The sequence below is a fragment of the Gouania willdenowi genome, chromosome 16 (genome assembly GCF_900634775.1).
Source record: "Gouania willdenowi chromosome 16, fGouWil2.1, whole genome shotgun sequence".
In the NCBI taxonomy this organism is placed as follows: domain Eukaryota; kingdom Metazoa; phylum Chordata; class Actinopteri; order Blenniiformes; family Gobiesocidae; genus Gouania; species Gouania willdenowi.
In genome coordinates this window covers 9619013-9634542 of record NC_041059.1, presented here as the reverse complement: position 1 = coordinate 9634542, position 15530 = coordinate 9619013, and positions in this window count along the sequence as shown.

Below are 15530 nucleotides of genomic sequence, written 5' to 3'. Positions count from 1 at the left end.
ACAGTCCTCTGCTGCTGCCGTCTCTTTGTAGCGAGGGAGGGGCTGCTGCCTCGGAATTACAGACAGCTTTTTTATTGACACGTGCAATTCATACAACTATTACAATATAAACAATTCATTTACCCATTTATATAAAACAGAAATTATTTACAGTCATTCAATTTACATATGTACATAAAGAAAAAAAATACTTGGGTTACATTTACTTTAATCAACAGATTTAAGGATTCAAATATGTCCAAAGTTTCCACTGCTCTTTTGTCTTATACTCCATGTAAAGAGGTCTTATATTAGTCTATTTTCTTTTTAAAGTGGTGCAATTTTTGTGGCTTTAGACTCCAATTACATTTACATATATAATACATTCCCTACAATATAAACAAGTTAAAAATATTACTATTTTTTACAGTTTCTGTTTCCACTGTATCCAGAATAATAATAATCTTTCCCAACTAGAACTGTTGATTGATTTGTCACATGACGGTTCCAGGGTTTGTTAGTTTTATTTTGTTTCACATCTAGCTGGGCTGCAGCTCTTTGTTTTTTTAGACTGCTGCCAACATGTTTGTAGTGTTATTTCAGCAAGTGTCAGTTTTACAGTTACAGTTGGCAACCTTTGTAATTGAATACCCTAGTTACAGTACAGCAACCAAATTAAACTGTATCAACTAAGTAATGAATAAAAATGGCCTGTGTAAAGGCTTTTTCAAATGAAAATATTATCCTCTGAAATCTGTGACCTGTTGACCTGCACAACTCAGAGAATTGGAATCAGAATCATTAAAATCCAAACGATGCCCAACCCTAATTATCATACCCACTATCTTACAAAAAGTAAGTGATCGCTAGGCTGTTGTTGCAGATATAAGTAGATATTACCCTTCAGAGTTGTAATACTCCCAGGAAGCTGGAAAATATTCAATTTAGGGTGCTTTCACATTGGACTGCATGAATGGGTGGAGAACAGCTGATTATTTTTTCACCTAAACTTGGTTCGGTTTGTTTTCACAGCACATTTTATGATCTGCACCAAACAGCATCTGGGTTAGTTGCCAGGGGTTGCCGTTACTGGAAGACAAACAAAAATGAGAAGAAGAGGCTCTCATCTATTGGTCAAAGATTGTAGATAATTCTGGCTTCTGCGCCTATTCTTTCACAACATTCAACAATGGAACGGCAACAAATTGCCACACTCTTGGTGGTTTTAATGTTTTGTTTCATGCCGTAGCCACTATCCTGCCAACCCACAATGCCATTGGGTTTACGTCATCTTGACATGTCATCAGTTTGGTCTGAACAGAGGGCGTTTGTGTTCACGCATCGGAACCACTCTAGACTACGAATGGGAGCGCTCAGAGTAAGGACAAAAAAACGCACTAGAATTCTGCTGCTCGATCCGCTCAAGACTTCATTAGGTGGACTTCTCTGGGGAAAAGTAGACCATTTTAAACAGCCTCTTTTTGTGTGGATTCATTTTAGTATGTATCATTAATCAGCCAACTTACATACTGAACTTTTAACAATTTGCAGGCCTGAGTAAGGCAAATGTGTCCCTGCAGACTTTGTACTCTTAGGGCTCAGAAATAGATGGTAATAAAGGCAATAATACATTTCTTTTCACCTAAAGAAAACTGATGGCAGACCCTTCAGGTGGATGGAGGGTGAAAATTAGACAGCAAATATCAAAGGAAAGGTGGATATGTGACAATTGGATAACACTGCTTTGTTGAGTAATTGGTGTCGGTTTGAATAGTTTCAGTGATTTTTGCCTATTTTTTTCCCTTTTAGTTCTACCTCTTCCAATTCAATTTGCAAGAGTGCTGAAACTCTAAAGTGTGACCTGGTGGGGAATCAGAGATACTCTTACAAGTGAATAAAAGGATTTGTATTTTGAGAGAATTATTTTGAACTTATTGACCGTGGCCAAAAGGCATTTGCAAAACAACTCAAAGTCTTTGAAGGAAGAACAAAACACAACAATCATTCCTGTCCTGATAACTCAGCAAGGATAATGCTTAGATGATTACAGCCAGGTGGCTTAAAACTTCATCAAAGGTGTATTGGAAGCCTTTCAATGATGTTTATCAAAACCAGGATCAGTACCAGTTTGCCTATTGAGCAAAAAGATACGCAAAAATCTCATCATACTACTGCCCAGTAACACTATGACACACCAAGAGATCCCTGTGTCCAGGGAAGGCCAGATACTGCTCCCTTGGCCTGGTTCTCATATCTTGATCTAGATTAAGAAATTCTCCTTAATTAGACCACAGCATGTGAAACTTAGAGACTTCACTTCCTTGATTACTATTTTTAAAACTCAGAACCAAAAAAGGATGTCTTGTCACATATGACTGCACCCCAAAAAACAACTCAATTTACACAATTCTTCCTTTAGTGGAAGAATTTGGGGGTTGTAATTTACTTGAATGTGAGTAAAAATCAGACACTAGTTAAAGTGATCCTCCACTGTTTTTACAATTGTGGCCTAAAATCTTTGAAATGTCTTTGTTAGAAGATCTATGCCTAACAAAACGCATTATTTTGCACAATCTTTGTTTTATTAACTTTTAAAACTGGGACTACTTTACCCTGTAAAACTGTATGTTTTTAATAGATATTATGTTTTTTACAGCTCTGACTGGTTTTATTTAACAGGTGAAGGGAATCTAATGCATACAGAATGCTTCACAATATGCATATCTTTTAAAAGCTTTTAAAAGAAAATAGAATTAACAGTAAAAAATGTGGTTTCAGCTATTTACTTTTTGTTGCCAGGTAAATACTGTAATTTGAATCACAAGATAAAAACAAGAATACAACAAAATACCACTTTTCTGTAAAAAATACAATAAATTGTTGTAATTCATATAAAACAAAAACATGTAAAAGTCATACTGTTATAGACTGTAATTGCTTTTACAGTAATTCAATGTTATGTTTAAAATACTTTATTGGCAACTTTTTTGCCAAGTGTTTACTGTAAATTCTTTACAGTGTACCGTCAACCATTTCTGACAAGAACATCAGTTCTTTACAGCAGACAGATTCTACTTGGGTCAGTATTTACATGCACGGAGCTCTTCTTCATGCGTCTATGAAACATCAGAAATGGAACTGTGGCCCCCTGTGGTCACAGATTTTTTCGGGTCATGGATTTTGTTTTATCAAATTACTGACTTTTTTTTTTTTTTACTTTTCCTGATTTTTAGAGCAACTCAAAGCAGCACAAGTTGTCATTTTGACTGAAAAAGCTGCTGAATCATCCTGAATGCTTCACTCCTATTGAACTCAATAGACTAAAAGGGGCGATTTTCATCAATAGCGTCATTTCAACATGGGAGTAAACAGGCTCTCAAACGGTAAAGTAGTCCCATTTTTAAAAGTTAATAAAACAAATATGGTACAAAATAATGTGTTTTGTTAGGAATAGATCTTCTAATGAGGACATTTCAAAGTTTTTAGGTCACATTTGTAAAAAAGTGGAGGATCCCTTTAACAAGTCACTACAAAGGTATGGCTCTACTTTTGTAAAAAACTGGGCTTCACTTAGAAACACAAACTTCTTCCAGTGGACAATAAAACATAAAGAAATACAATGTTTTTAGCCATGGATACACTGTTTAATGCTGTAGCTGTACATCTGAAGAGAATGATCAACCGAGTTGTTCTACTTTAGTCGGCTGAGAAGCAGAAAAGTAAAGATCATGTCAGGCGACTCACCCTGAACGATACTTATTTCACATCCTCCCTTCTGCAGGGCATGGAGCACGAGGGCAGACAAAGGAGGGCTATAAAACAGCTACATCCCTAGGGCTGTGAAAGCCCTCCTGTACGCTTGAACTGAGCTTAGACCCAACCACCACGCTACGGATGCTGCACTGTACCCCACTATAAATAGATATGCTGCGACACTGCTATGGTTGCTAAAGCTGCTAAAGTAGTATAGTTTTTAATATAAATGTATATATTTTTACAAGATCTAGCTGTATGAATTAGGTTATAGTAACCCCAAACAAACTGTTTGGATATATCAATCACCAGAATAACTAGGCACTCAGCACACAGTGTGTTGATGGAGATGTGCAATGTGTAATGAAAGGTGATAGATTTGCAGAAAAGTATTTTGCAATAAACAAAAAAAAAATTAATTATAATCTTACTTTAATTGATATCGCAATATTTAAGGGGGAAAATAACTGCATTTGCTATCAATAAAAGTTGGTGTAACCATCAATAACTTAGAACCAGGCTTCCTAGTATACACAGCAAAGACACAACGACTCCAGTGTTTATTAACCACGTGTTGCTGCACTTCAGGACACTGTGAGAGATAATCAGGATAGCTGTATTAAACCAAATGTACTAACTTCATCTAAAGCACATGTGTCAAACTCAGGCCCCGGGGGCCACATCCGGTCCTTTAAACATTTAAATTGGCCCACAGGGGAAAGTAAAAAAGGCAGAGAAAACAATGTAAATGACAAAATAATGCAGTTGTGTCCATCAAGTTGCAACGGGGCGTAAAATATCTGACCAATCTCCACGGAAACTTCAACTTGGGAATTTTGGCAATGCTCAAAAAAATAGAAACTTTTCAATGGAATTATTTATTGAAATGAAGCAGAAATTGGGAGTCAATTTAAATCACTGTATCATACCCATACATAAATATTTGCATCTATGCAAAATTAACATTTCAACAGTTTTATTTGGAAGAAGAACTTTACAATTATTCAAGTGGGTTTTCATTGAATTTGTCACAAACAACAATGCTTTTATAACACAATGGAAGTCATTTCTACTCTCAAATTGTTGAAAGAAGCCAAATTAAATAAATATTGTCACTACCTGTCACCTATTGCTTGGATATTGTCGGTGCCTTATATACTACATACTTTTATATAATTTGTACATGGCAATGCAAAGTAACACCAATGTTGAAATTGTTCGATTCCCGTCCTCTACAGCCCACTTGAGATCAAACTGATCCGTATTTGGCCCCGGAACTAAACTGTGTTTGACACCCCTGGTGTTATAACAACTATTACTTCATAACTGTGGCATACACTAGTGGCAAAGCCTTCAACATTCAAAGGTAGAGTAAATAAATAATCTGCTATATTTTAAATGGCAGTAGGTAGACCATAGAAGCTAAAATGTGTTACTTGTTTGACTTCATTAGTCCTAACCTGGGATCTATTTTGTAATTATGTTAAAAAATTTAAATCCTTTTATTTAACCTCAAGGCTATAAAATGGGGTTGAACAAAAGTCAACCTTTCTTAAAAAGAAAATAAGAGCAGGATTAGACACAATGTCCAGGTTTCACATCACATCTCATCAGACGTACAATTCTACGTGTCCTAAGATGTAAAGCATTCAGACACAGATATATAGAATTATACACAGTATTAATCGTGGCTGCGGAACAGTACCATCCGTAACCAGAGGTGTTAAGAGTACTGATACTGTATATCCTACTCAAGTAGAAGTACGTCATACATAAAATACTCAAGTACAAGTAAAAAGTAGCTCAATTAAATAGAACTCAATGTAAAAGTAACTAGATATTTTCACCCTCCACCTTTAATTTTTGATAACCTTGCTACAGATCCTTTGCATATATTAAACATCTCACGTATAAACTTAAAAGGAAGAGACAAAATCTTGGAACTTCATTTATTTTCCACAAAAGCATCTGTATAAAATAATAATAATAAATATTCTTTATATAAAATAACACCAATAAATTAAATTCAAAATAATAAAAAATATCAGGCTCAAAGTAGAGCTAAAATTATGAACTCAAAAACTGAGAAAATAACTGGCATTTATTGCTGTTTCTGTACCGTACATTACGTTTATTCTGGTTGGTTGGCTACGATGTGATGCATTTGATTGTTTTCTGGTCATTTCATTTTTTGTAGTTGACAAAAAAAAAATAATTTACTCAGTAATGGCTGGGTGTAGGAATGTAACTTAATTTGCTTTTTTTTTTAAAACATACTTAAGAAAAATTACTGATTTAGAAATATACTCAAAACAGGACAAGTACCCATAAAAGCAACTCAATTACAGTAACGTGAGTAATTGTTATCAGTTACTTTCACCTCAGTCCATAACAAACAAAAGGTTGGGATCACTTTATAAGGTCTAACAACTGCAATGAACAGATGTTGCCACAGATCAAAGTTATGAGAAGATATATAAATATATGCAATTATTATATATATTCTCTCTGACGCCACATTAGTCCGCGAGCACAGCCAATAACGCTGAGAAGGGAAAACATGAACAAACGGAGGCAGAACTTGCTTGCTAAGCATGCTAATGAGTTTTACATGCTCCGAGCTGTTCTTTTAAACTGCTCTTGTTGAGTAGTTTAAAAGAACCTAAAGCTGGTCCATAATGACCGAGTTACCGCAAGTTGTTAATTAGACCCTGTAAAGCATCATATGTAGAGAATGACATTAAAATATAGAGCAATTAAGGGCCTAAGTGATTCGTGCTGTGGCCTCTGTGGTGCAGTCAGTCACATTGCATAGCTTTCAGCCAACGGACCAACCTCCTTTAGATACAGTGGCAGATGTTCATTTTGCAGATTATTGACTCAACTATATTTCAAAAAAGAAACTTTTGGTGGCCTACTCTTCTGTGAAGGATATAGGGTTTAGTTTATTCCAAGCAGATTCACAGTTAGTGTTTTTAAAGTCTGGCCAGGCATTGCTATGGTTCGTTTGTCATAATGACTGAGGATTGAGGTTTTTAGCCTTGACACGCGATTTGGAACTTGAAGCTTCATTTTTCACATAATTCAAGAAGAACTCAATAAACATATGTCATCTGAGTGTAAACTATGGACTGAGCTTCAAGCTACAGCTGATGAATGCCCCAAATCAGATTTAGAATTAAGATTATATAAATACAAGTACTTTTACCCACCACTTTACCTTTTTTAGTTTAAAACTGTCCAAAAGACACAGAACCCTGCCACCCACGGATTTTCATTGTCTCTTGAAGCCCATCCTCTTGTGCTGTCAGATAACTGTAGCTTCCTATATAACTTCTCTTTTATGAAACTTCTCTGTAAACCCCAGAAAAGAATTACTGTGAAAAATCCCTGTGGAGTGCAGTTTCTAATTAAAAAAACCGACTCACAGCCTGAAAACTTCCAATACTCGCCATCACTGTTTTACCAATTGTGCTATATTGTTCGCCAACCGACTAAGATGATTGCTAAGTTTCAGTGAAAATTTATATTAAAGGAACGGATGTTTCTGATGATCTCTTATGGCACAATGGTTGAAACACATTCAAACCAAAGTAAGAAAATACTATAATACAACAACAGTGAGAGTGATAGAAACCACCTATCTACACTTGTGTTGCTGTTGTGTTTTGAACTTCTGATTCACAGCAAATATTTCCAGGTTATTTTCAAAGGGGAAAAAGCTGCAGCTTGAAAACGGGTTGATACGACTTACGGCCTATACCTCGAAGTCAGCAGTTTTTCATCAGGACTGCAGACAGACTGAGCTCTTTCTCTCGTATTCTCGACTTCAATACAGTCCCTGCATGGCCTTTGGCTCTATGTACAGTCAGACTGATCAGTCAGGCTAAAACTATCTGTGCCTCATTGCACCCAAGTAGCTTATTCCCCTGCTGGGAGGCAGCCAGAGACTCAGCTCTTCAACACAAGCCGTAGTGATGCAGCACCAACCAGCAAATCAGCGTGACAGCTATTTCAAACTGCACATCACTGCTACAGGCCTCCTTCTGTCACTGCCAGTGTTGTCCTAAGTCACTGAGAGGAAACGCAGTGCGAATTAAGATTCTTTAAAGAGCTACATTACACAACACACGACCCCCTTTGTGACTGAAAGCCGAGGAACACCAGGATGTTCAGTAATGGTGGCAGAGCTGATGACAGGAATTCATCAATGTTCAATGTGGATGAAACAAACCTGATTAGCCTGATTTAAAAAAAAAAAAAAACACACACACACACTTTGAAAGGTTATCGTTTCATAAACAGGTCATTCATTCCAATAGTTGGAAATAAAGAATATGATGCAAGGAAATATAAATAATTATGTGCACTGAGTTAACATGCTGAGGGCTAAAGAAAAATGCAGAAAAACTTATTTAAAATAGAAACAAAATATTCAAAAACTGCTTAAAGACTTATAATGTTCCAAACTTATATCTGTTTTCCACATCATGCATTCATAGCATTACATAATGCAAATGTATTTAATGGTTTTTAAATTTATTTGACTTAATGGTCTGCCTACCTTATATCCGTATTACTTTTTTAATTATTATAATTTTTGTTATATTTTTCTTTCTTGTTTCAAATTTGTTTGTTTTTCTTTGTGGCATCCAGTGTGGACAACAAAGTAAGAATTTCATTATAAAGGGAAACAGGTTTCCTTCCTGTGCACATAAAATATAATATAAATATAAAGTACGATACAAGAAATTAGTTCCAATAATTCAGTGTTTTCTGATGATGTAATGCACAGTTTCATCAACCCCCTTAAAAGCTCTTTTCCACTTTTAATAGGAACAATTGTGCTCATTGATGTTGTTTTTTTATTTTATTTTTTGTATTCCTGTTGAGCTTTTGATACCCAGAAGAATTATACAAGTATGCCTCTAACTGCGATTATTTTGATGTTTTTTTCAATTGTATGATTATCGTAAACTTTGTATTTTGTTCCACCCCCAGTCATTACCTCTCAAATTGCCGATTGAAAATACATGAGGTCAGCAAAGAGGGGTGGTCACGAGCAGCTGGAACTGAGCACACCGCCACATTTAAAAATATATATATTAGGAGATAATCACATATGAGACGTAGCACATCTGTTTTGTTTCAAAATATGGAACGTATTTAAATATTAATGTTTAAGAAAACAGTTTATTTTACATTATTTTTATTGATTTACTTCGTCTTTATTTTTTCATTTATTTTTTTTTACCAGAAATTCCCCTAGTGATAAAACTCTTTATCGAGGGAGATCTGGCTACAAACACACTGGCCCAGTAAAAAGTGCAGACGTACATATCATTTTAACATCAGTCAGGTCAGGGGTCTCCAACCTTTACTGTACAATTAGTCATTTAACCTCATCTCACCAGGATTAAAGTCCTCCTGGAGCCAAAAAAAAAAGACCTTCTCAATGAAGATAATAGTGTATTAAATTATATACATTTAAAATTGTATAGAATGATGTTTGATTTGATTTATTTTGATCATGTAAATGGCAACTTAAAAACAGTTTTAAATAAAAAGAAATAAAACAGTATCTTGCATCTTCAAATTCTAACACATCGCAGTTTACATGATCACAGTGTTACATAAAAAAGATCATGCATATTTAACCTGCACATTGGTGGTTACACACAATTAAAATCTCTATTTTCTTCCAAAACAGTGTTTTTGTTGGTTTAGTTATCATACCAGGGATTTAAAACTTAAGGTTAGCCACAGGTGCAGGAAAGTTGATGGTCTGTAGATGTTGCAGGAGGTGAAGTAGGAAGGTGCTGAGTCATTGCACAACGTGATTTATTTTAGGTTAACAAATTGTTATATCTTGATTTTATTGTCATTAATCATAAACAACTTTTTATTTCAATAGTTTTTTTTAAGCTATGGAGAGCCATTGCATAAGAGTCAAAGATCCACATGAGGCTCCAGAGCCGCAGGTTGCAAACCGCTGAGCCAGGGGAACAGTTCTAAAACCAAGGTGTTCCTCTAAGTTCTGTGTATAGATTCTGGGGATGCTGAAGAAGATCCACTCTTGGCTGGATAGACATTAGGCAGCAGAGATAACAGGGTAGTTTGCCCAGTATGGCCTTGTAGACAAATAGAAGCCAGTGATGCTGTCTGTTCAGCCTGAGGGAAGGGCTAAAGCAGTGCATACAATCCACAGTGTTATGTCCTGTTCTGTGTGATACAACACAAGTCACTGTGATAAAGTGTGTCCAGACAGGGGAGGGGAGACTTTCATTGAGAACATTTGCCTGAAACTAACTCAACTCCAGCCTTGACCCTCGTCTATCATTATTCAGATTTTAAATGTTTTATTACTGATTGGAATTCAAGTATTCTTTGGTGCGCATGCCATAAATTTACTTCATGTAAAAAAAAAAGTTCCTTTCTTCTCAAACATTGGCATGAAACATGAAAGACTAATTTACTAATGGCCAGTTTTAATACTCAGACCATGTCCAAGCTAATGGGTATATGCATAATTACACAGGTTGGCACAGCGTAGGAAGAGTCATGTATCTGACAAACTCTCTGCAAAAAGTAAAATTTACAATATTGAAAAAAAAAAAAACAACTTTTTAAAGTTTTGATCTTTTGTTGATCAAACAGATGCAAAAAACAGACAATACTGAACACATTATCAGCTATGGCACAGATTTTCCACTCAAAACTGTTAATATACAAAACCATGTCCAATAAAAGGTTATCATCACCTTATAAAGATAATGGTTGATAACATATCCTCATTCTATGTTTGCCAGAAATGTTTCCAGTGTTGCTCCATCTGGAAACAGAAGGAACTAAAGATGTTAATCAAAGTAAATAATGGTTTCTGTGAAGCGCTTTGAGTTTCCTTGAAAAATTATTATTATTATAGTTATGATAATTAAAAAACAGAAACACCTGGAAAGTAAAATAAAGATGGAATTACAAACAATTCATTGCATTGTATGTTAAATATATTACACATTATTTAGAGTTTTTTTTTTTTCCACTATAGTTCTCAGCTGATTAACAAAGCCCACCCATGCACTGCTGTGAATGTAGCACTAAAGCAACAACTGAGACTATTATAGAACACAACATGTAACAAGCTTTGACAACAGAAGTTTACACAGAGGTATAAAGAGTACTGATATATCCTACATAAGTAAAAATACTGTTACTTGATTAAAATTTCATGTATGAAGTAAGTTGTACATTAAATACTCAAGTACAAGTAAAAAGTACCTTAATTTAATAGTACTCAAAGTAAAAGTTACTTTCACCCCCCCACATTGACTTTTGGAAATAAATGTTGCCACGGTTCCCTTGCATGCAGTAAACATCATATTTATAAACTTAAAAAGGAAAAGATGAAATCTTGTACAGTTGGAACTTAACTTATTTTCCACAATGGCATCTGATTAAAATAAAAGGTTTGTCAAAATGTACATTTATTTAAAAAAAACAAAAAAAACAAGCGCCACCAATGAATTCAATTCAAAATCAAACAATACCCAGGCTCCAAGTATAGATATATTTATGAACTCTAACACTAAGAAAATAACCTCCATTCAATGCTGTATTTGCACGGTGCATTACATTTAATCTGATTGGTCGGCTATGATGTGATGCATTTGATTGTTTTCTGGTCATTTCATTTGTTGCCGTTTCACAATGTCTGTTGATCATTTTAAAATAAAAAAAATATAATTTACTCAGTAACGGTTGGGTGTAGAAATGTAATGAATTACTTTACTTCTTTTAAAAAGTTAAGTAGAAGTGTAATTACTGATTTAGAAATATACAAAAAATTAAAATACAAGTAACTATAAAACAACTCAATTACAGTAACACGAGTACTTGCAATCCATTGCCAATAGACTAGTACAGAGCCCGTCGGAGGTATGTATTCATATTGAGTTCCCATTCATTTTCCCATCCACACAGTTCCACAGTGTGGACGGGAAAATGAATGGGATATACACATCTATATATTTTCTTTTGGTCGCCAGGACATCATCAAAATTTAATCAGCTGTTCCTTGACCCATGATCAACATTTCCTGAAAATTTCATCAAAATCCGTTCATAACGTTTCAAGTTATCGTGTACAGACAGCATTAGCATTAGCATAGAATAGAACACTGAGATTAAGTCACTGTTGATGACATCAACATTCTTGGAACACCGATGACATCACTGTTGATGACATCATCAGTTACAACATTCTGTGATTGGAACTCTGATGACATCACTGTTGATGACATCATCGGTTTTCTAAAACAATGTTTGACAGGAGTTCCACAGTGTGGATTGATCATTTCAAATTGGTTTTAAATTGGTTTTGGAATGACCAATTTACTCCAAAATTACGGATGCACACACTCGGGGTATGCGCAAACCGTTGACAAAGTTTCAGGTCGATCAGATATCGCGTTGGGGAGATATTTGCTCCACAAACACACACACACACAGACGTTCCTTGCTTTTATAAATAGATCATATAAAACAATCGATTGATTTCATAGCACACATTTTTGTTTTATTTTTTTTATTAATTTATTTTATTTTTTCATCTTTTTCTAATTTATATTTGCACTATGTTGGTATTTCTTTTTGTTCTTTTCGTTTACTGTTGCTTTTCTATGATGTTGCTGCAATGTGTGAATTTCCTCTATGGGAATCAATAAAGGTTTATTCTTACCTAATCTATTCTATTTTATATTCTATACTATTCTAAATTCTATTCCTAACCCACCAAGCTAACCCTTACTTTGTATGAGGAAACAGTTCAGATAGTTTTAAGGAGCACACGCACACGCACACGCGCACACGCACACACACTTCTTCCATCTCATTCCCCAAAACAAGAATGATCTGCTCAGCCCCAATTGAGTGGCTCCACATAATGAAGAACATGTGGTTTGGTTAGATGAGTGTGTAAAAGTGTGTTAACCCCGGGGTGGAGCTCGGTTGCTCAGGAGTTGATCTCAAGAAACTTTGTATTTTTTGGGTGGGTGGATGAACAAAGCACTGCAGGGATGAATGTTTAACCAAAGTGAGTTTATAGCGTGGGAGTGAAAACCGGTGAGACACACGGCGGCCCCTCCAGTGCTGATGTGCCGAGAGGAGCCTAATCTCACTGTTGAAAATAATGACTCCACTTCTTAATTGGAGCAGTAAGACCAAGTCCTCCAAGGCATTATCCAAACATTAGATGGATGGTAACGCGCTGGAGAAAGAAACCTGAGCTAATCCGAGCAGTTTTCCTTCTCTAACCTCAACACATTTGTGAGGGGGAGAAAAAAAAAAATACAATTATCTGAGATTGCTTTATAAATAAAACAATGCATATTGATCTTTGTCGTATGTAAATGAACAGCTTTAATCAACCGTGTTCATTACTATTCAGATTTGAAGAAATTGAAAGCTTCCAAGAAATAGTTTCCTTAATAAATAAAACAAAGATTATCATCTTAAATGGCATTTTTGTTAATGAACAACACAACGCAGAAAGTGTTTAGTTGGATCATTAAAAGAATTAGTGCTAAACACAATTGTTGATATACATTTCATACAGATGACATTGTTAGGAACACTTGTTAGACAGCTAGTTCATTTACTTAACAATAACTGAATCAATCCAGGCATGTAAATATGATCAGTAGTAACCTAGTGAAGATCAGATGAAATGAGATTTAAGTGTCATTGATCAGGCAATGGTTATTGTAATTTCTACTAGGGTTTTTACTTGGAAAAATCAGTAGTATTAACAGGGAATTGTCTCAGAAAGACCTTTGAGTAATTATATGATGAAATAAAATCGCCTTTTATACAATACGTATGGGTACTTTAAAGCAGATACTAGTCTACATCAGTGGTTCTCAAGCTCTTTAGGACCAAGAACCCATTTATCTTATTTCTAAATTTATGTACCGTATTTTTCTGACTATAAGGCGCACCAGTTTGTAATTATTATTATTATTAATAAGACGCATTAAGCGAAATAAAATAGTCAGATAAGTCAAACTTTATTCAACTCATTAAAAATAATTCTCAACATTGTTCAGGTTTAACACATAAAATACAGAACAATACACTCACTTATTCTGTTCAGTATGTTGAAGCACAGTAGTCAATTTCATATATAAGGCGCACCTGATTATAAGGCGCACTGTCGATTTTTGAGCAAATTAAAGGATTTTAAGTGCCGCCTTATAGTCCAAAAAATACGGTACCTTTGTCCGACTACAACATTTGGATCAGAACACTATGAAAAAATCAACTATAGATTATAATGATGGAATGAATGAGTGATGACACACATTTTAAATAACCTCATGTTGTAAATAAGGGTGCTTTCACATATATAATCCAGTGGAATCGACAACATTTTCGCAATTTTATTTTGATCTGGTCCACTTTCACACATTCTATTTGACAAGCACACCAAACTTTCTGAACAACTTCACGCAGGCTAAACGTTCGGTCTGCGATTGGACAAAATACTGCAGCCTCCAATGCCGTGACGATGTGCCGCTGCCCTGTCACTACTGACAGTCGCGCCGTCACGTCCTATATTTGGTCTCTCTTCCTATGTTTTCCAAAGGAAATCCTAAAACAATCCACGCAGAAAAGTCCTTAATGATCATTCAAAATAGGCCATAATCACACGATGCCACAACCTGCGCTAATGCGCTACATAAACACAGAGATGACTCCGCTCCACCTCCACCTGTCAGAGCAGTCATATCACCGGTAACTTACCGGTAAGGATGTGTAATGTATGAAAACATGAGCATATATACGCAGATAAAACAGAGCAGTCAAATGTGCAGCCATCGCTGATCATGTGAACAGTTTGGGAAAACAGAGATAAGTAAAATAAATGAGAAATACGGGGAGAAATATGGAAGGGAGTGAGGAAATGTGAAGTGTTTTTTTTTCGTGTGCTGACAAAGGCGACTCTGAAAATGGATGGCTGGATGAATGGACGGACGGACGGATGAATGGATGGATGGATGTGTGTGTGTGTTGCTGCTGGAGCACTGGGTTGTGAATGTGTGCTTGTGTCCGTTACCGTGACGGGAGGCGCGCAGCGCCACAGCGGCTGTCACTGATGGAGTTGCTCTGTTACAATTGCGCTTCAATGTAAAGTCCTATATTTGGTCCTGGTTGCTTTCTCACATGGTGAACAACCACACCATGCTTCGCTTGAGCCGAATCGAGACCTACATTGGTCTGGGGACCAGATTTTGCTTGTTTGTGCCGCACCAGAGTTTCATTGACCTTTCACATATTGCAAAAAGACCGGAGCATGGTAAGCATGGTTCGGAGCAAATAGGCATGTGTGAAAGCGCCCTTAGTGGAATGAAACAGTGTTTAGTACATCCTGAATAAATTTATTTTGATAGTTTTTAACATCATTTCTCTCCTGATGTGGGACCAAGACTGACCCTTGTATTTTCAAATCATGTTTTAAGCCAGTTAATTTCCATCATCATGTTTATGATAATCATGAACAATATAAAACCCAGCCATATTTTAATGCTTTCATTTAATTTTCCCCTCACTCTCTTGAGTGCCCCCTGTAGTGCTATCTCATACCCCTAAGGGTACCTGTACCCCCATTTGAAAAACACTGCTCTACACCAAGAACCACTAATGTCAACTAAGGACAGAACTTAACAAAGTTGAGTTTAATATTCACAGTTGTGTCTGTTACTATAGACCCCTTAATTGTGGCTGGAGGCAAAAACAGGAAAC